The sequence below is a fragment of the Camelina sativa genome, chromosome 6 (genome assembly GCF_000633955.1).
Source record: "Camelina sativa cultivar DH55 chromosome 6, Cs, whole genome shotgun sequence".
Lineage (NCBI taxonomy): Eukaryota > Viridiplantae > Streptophyta > Magnoliopsida > Brassicales > Brassicaceae > Camelina > Camelina sativa.
The window spans coordinates 8,468,195-8,474,101 of NC_025690.1; positions in this window are offsets into that span (position 1 = coordinate 8,468,195).

A 5,907-nucleotide genomic window follows, 5' to 3' on the forward strand; every position below is an offset into this window, starting at 1 on the left:
TTGCGAGCTTTGATCAAAAAGAACATTAAAACTTGGGAAGAATGTTTACCACATGTTGAGTTTGCATACAATCAATCAGTTCATTCTTCAACTAAGTTTTCTCCATTCCAAATTGTTTATGGCTTTAATCCTTTATCTCCATTGGATCTAATCCCTCTACCTTTGAGTGAAAGAGCTAGCTTGGATGAGAAAAAGAAAGCTGACCTTGTCAAACAGATCCATGAGAAAGCTAGAATAAACATTGAGAAGAAGACAAAGCAGTATGCAAAACAAGCAAACAAAGGAAGGCGCAAGATGGTTTTCAAACCAGGAGACCAAGTGTGGGTTCACTTGAGAAAAGAACGGTTTCCAGCTGAAAGGAAGTCAAAACTGATGCCTAGAATCGATGGACCCTTTGAGATCACAAGAAAGATTAATGACAATGCTTACCAACTTGATCTTCAAGGTAAGTACAATGTGAGTTCAAGCTTTAATGTTTCTGATTTGGTTCCTTTTGTGGCAGATGATCCAGATTTGAGGTCAAATCCTTTTCAAGAGGAGGGGGATGATGTGATCATGGATGGGGCTAAGGAGGATGAGCTTGTAGCTGAGTTTGAAGCTGAGGAACATGTAGCTGAGCTTGAACCTGAGGAGCTTGTAGCTGAGGAACCATTGCTTGTACCTGAAGGACCAATGACTAGAGCAAAAGCTAAGAAGCTAAAGGATGCACTAAATGGGCTTATTCAAGAGCTTATGGTCAAAGAGAGCATTGGAAAATCTATTGGGGATGATACCTATCAAGTCCAGCCCACTTTGAACCTAATTCAAGTCCAAGAAAGCCCAAAATAATCACTTTATTTTGTGGTCAAAGAAGAGTGACGAAAATTGAGATACATGCACCTAGAGTCACTTTGGAGGAAGGAATACATGCACAAGAATTGGGTCTTCATTCAACCATCTATCTTAATTGTTTTTTTTTTTTTAAGACTAGTTAATACTTGGCTTTGTTACCAAGTTTTCTTATCCTATATAAACTCATGTAAGATCATTGAAATAATCATCCAACTTTTTATCAAAACCTTTTCTTTTTGAGAGTGATTCTCTTCTGTTCTTTGTGAACAAAACCGATTGCTTGGTGTGATTCCAATAATCAAAACCGACTACTTGGTGTGATTTCGATAGTCAAAATCCCGATCTCTTTGGTGCGAGGCTGAGAGATCCGATCTATTTGGTGCGAGGCTGAAAGATCAAACCGGTATATCAAGAGTCTTTCCGCAACTCTTGTGCGACCATTCATTCCACCATCCTTATTCTTGAGGCTTCGTCGTCTTTAGAATCATGGTGTCTCTATCAACCAAATCGAAGGTGCCGAATCCTTGGGAGGATCATATCAAGTGGTATCAGAGCANAGTCTAAGGTGTCATCAATTATTATTATTAGAACGCATAATTAAAGAAAAAAATCTAAATATTGTTTCTCAATTAATTGGCACGTAAAAACCCCCATACATCACATTAGGTTATCCCCAACAGAGGTTTTAATGTAGGGTATTAAGGGAAAAGAGATAAAAAAATAAATCAGAAAATGGAAAAAAATTGANAATTGAGACTTGGGCTGAGATGAAGGCTATCATGAGGAGAAGTTTTGTTCCGGGCCATTACCACCGCGATCTGCATCAAAAGCTAAGGAGACTTACTCAGGGAAGTCGAAGTGTGGAGGATTACTATCAAGAGATGGAGATTCNCAATCGTTGGTTCCGTTTAATCCAGAGCAATTTTTTGGGCCCGATTGTGTTCTTTTTCTTCCTCTCCCTCTCTCTCTATGTTGCGAATCTCTCAATCAGATGAGATGAGATCGGTTGGAATCGTAGGAGATTGGAATCGGAGGAAGAGATTGAATCGATTCTGAATTGGCAGTTATTTAACTACCACCGGAGGAAATATACAAGATACAAAGAGAAGATGGGTGCTCCGTTAGTGTGCGACGGGCATTCTCGTCCCGTCGTCGATGTGGCTTATAGTCCGATGACTCCAGATGGATTCTTTCTCATTAGCGCAAGCAAAGGTATGATCAAGCCGTTTCTACATTGGCTGTTTCAAGATGAGGTTCTCTTTCAAGCCGTTTCGAGACATCTTTCGAGAATCATTTTGACAAAAAAGGATCGGTTTTTAGCTCTTGGATGGTGTTTGCTTATCCGAAGTCTAGTCGAATGCGAGGATACTGGCGATCAAGGTTTTATGCATGGTGAGCATTATAAATTTATAATCATCCTTGTTACTAATTATTCAATAATGGTTATCTATCTCTCTTGAGGGAAATAAACTTTACTAACTATTCTTTGTTGACAGGAATTAGGGAGAAACTTTATATGTTTGTGGAGATTGTTTCATCTTTTATTTCACTTTTCTTCTAAAATGGCATCTTCTTCACACAATAATGTTGATGACACCATTGATGAATGCTTAAATCAAGTTTGTGACCAAATTTCCAATCAAGTTTGACAATCTCTTCTCACTCCACCTGTTCACCATCAACAACCACCCAAACCAATTTGGTTTGATTGAGAATAATTGGGCAAAATTTGGAGAATACAATTAAGCATTTCTTTTTTTTAATGAATTTTACATCTCTTTTATTATGTTTTAATGTTTCCTATGTTTAAAATTTTATGAAATACAATAATTTTATATACTATATCTCAAATACAATAATTTCGTATTCATATTTAAACTTTTAATTAACAAACCCAAAGTTCTTAATCATCTCAAACTACAAAATATATGAATAAACAATTTAAGAGCCTCTAAAATATATCTCCATTGGGGTTGCTCTTAATGAATAACATTATTAGAGCATTTGAGTGGTGATAGACTCCCACAATCTCTCAACTATAATATTTTTTATTAATTATTTAATTTAGTTCTTTATTTAAAAAATTTTTTAAAAAAATTTCTATTAATTATATGTTGCTATGTGGATATATTAATTATATTAAGTCTCATTTGAGAATCGATTCCACTCCGCTTCATTCTGATGCCACTCTTTTGCTGTGACGACGCCGAGAGACAAGGAAATTAGTAACATTGAGAAGGTCAAAAGTGCTATGGTTATGTAAATTAGTAACATTTTGGTCGTTGAGAGAAGTGGGAGAGAAAATGTAAAAAGATAGTGGGATAGATATGTTTCTTTGTACCTGGGTGGCATCATATTTTATAATACTAGATCTATACTATTTATGAGAACTGAGAAGTATTATTTTAAAATATATTGTTTTTTTTTGTTTAGGCGTTATTACAAGAAAACGACATGATAACCCATGTGATACATCAGAAAATTAATGATTACAAAACTTGGTAACTATGTACTTNAGTTCAAAGGCAAGAAGATCATCTTAGTTCCGTTGACACCTCATGAAGTTTATCAAGATCAGTTGATTCTCAAGCAGAGGAAAGAAACAAACACCATGAGCGACCCCACAAACACAATTCACCAAAAAGAGAGCGAGAGTTTGAGAAAAACCAAGTCAAAGGCCTATGAGAGAAAACCCGTGAGGCATTCAAATCTCTTTGTGAGAAAAGGAGAGGTTAAGAGAGCTTTATTTTCAAAACAACCTTTGATTATATTTGTTTACAAAGAAACGCTCATGAGTTTTTCTGACCTTGAACCGGTGTTACCGAGTGAGATAACCTTTCTTTTGCAGGGTTTTGAGGACGTATTTTCGGAGGACAATCCGAAAGGTCTACCACTTATCTGTGGTATTGAAAACCAAATAGACTTTATTCCTGGTGCATCCCTTCCAAACAGACCAGCTTATAGGACTAATCCCGTGGAGACATTGGAGCTGCAAAGACAAGTTAATGAGCTCATGGAGAAAGGACATATTAGAGAGAGCATGAGCCCATGTGCAGTCCCAGTCCTGCTTGTGCCCAAAAAGGATGGAAGTTGGCGCATGTGTGTTGATTGTAGAGCTATCAACAACATCACGGTAAAGTATCGTCATCCTATTCCTGGGCTTGATGATATGCTAGATGAACTGCATGGTTCTTGTGTCTTTTCTAAGATAGATCTCAAAAGTGGATATCACCAAATACGCATGAAAGAGGGTGATGAATGGAAAACTGCTTTCAAAACTAAGCATGGGTTGTATGAGTGGTTGGTTATGCCTTTTGGGCTAACAAATGCACCCATCACTTTTATGAGATTAATGAACCATGTTTTGAGAAAGTTCACTGGAATCTTTGTTGTAGTTTACTTTGATGATATCTTAGTCTATAGCAAGAATCNTCAAGATCAGTTGATTCTCAAGAAGAGGAAAGAAACAAACACCATGAGCAACCCCACAAACACAATTCACCAAAAAGAGAACGAGAGTTTGAGAAAAACCAAGTCAAAGGCCTGTGAGAGAAAACCTGTGAGGCATTCAAATTTCTTTGTGAGAAAAGGAGAGGTTAAGAGAGCTTTATTTTCAAAACAATCTTTGATCATGTTTGTTTTCAAAGAAACTCTCATGAATTTTTCTGACCTTGCACCGGTGTTACCGAGTGAGATAACCTTTCTTTTGCAGGATTTTGAGGACGTATTCCCGGAGGACAATCCGAAAGGTTTACCACCTATCCGTGGTATTGAACACCAAATAGACTTTGTTCCTGGTGCATCACTTCCAAACAGACCAGCTTATAGGACTAATCCCGTGGAGACATTGGAGCTGCAAAGACAAGTTAATGAGCTCATGGAGAAAGGACATATTAGAGAGAGCATGAGCCCATGTGCAGTCCCAGTCCTGCTTGTGCCCAAAAAGGATGGAAGTTGGCGCATGTGTGTTGATTGTAGAGCTATCAACAACATCACGGTAAAGTATCGTCATCCTATTCCTGGGCTTGATGATATGCTAGATGAACTGCATGGTTCTTGTGTCTTTTCTAAGATAGATCTCAAAAGTGGATATCACAAAATACGCATGAAAGAGGGTGATGAATGGAAAACTGCTTTCAAAACTAAGCATGGGTTGTATGAGTGGTTGGTTATGCCTTTTGGGCTAACAAATGCACCCATCACTTTTATGAGATTAATGAACCATGTTTTGAGAAAGTTCACTGGAATCTTTGTTGTAGTTTACTTTGATGATATCTTAGTCTATAGCAAGAATCTGGAAGAACATGTTCAGCATCTAGAAGCGGTTCTTACAACTCTTAGAGAGGAGAAGTTGTTTGCCAATCTTAAGAAATGCACTTTTTATACGGATAGCCTTGTCTTTCTAGGTTTTGTTGTTAGTGCAGATGGCATTAAGGTTGATGAGGAGAAAGTTAAAGCTATAAGAGACTGGCCAAGTCCTAAGACTGTTGGAGAAGTAAGAAGCTTTCATGGACTAGCTGGATTCTATAGGCGTTTTGTGAAGGACTTTAGCACTATAACTGCACCACTTACAGAAGTCATCAAGAAGGATGTTGGATTCAAATGGGAGAAAGCACAAGAAGAAGCGTTCCAAGCCTTGAAAGAGAAACTTACAAACGCCCCACTCTTAACTCTGCCTAATTTCCTTAAAACCTTTGAAATTGAGTGTGATGCTTCTGGTGTAGGTATTGGAGCTGTTCTGATGCAAGACAAGAAACCCATTGCATATTTCAGTGAGAAGCTTGGAGGAGCAACCTTGAACTATCCCACATACGACAAAGAGCTATACGCGTTGGTTCGAGCGCTGCAAACATGGCAACACTACCTATGGCCCAAAGAGTTTGTGATTCACACTGATCATGAGTCCCTCAAACATTTGAAGGGTCAGCAAAAGCTCAACAAACGGCATGCCAGGTGGGTGGAGTTCATAGAAACGTTTCCCTATGTCATCAAGTATAAGCAAGGTAAGGAAAATGTTGTTGCTGATGCCTTGTCCCGAAGGTATGCTCTAATCTCTACTCTTGATGTTAAACTGAT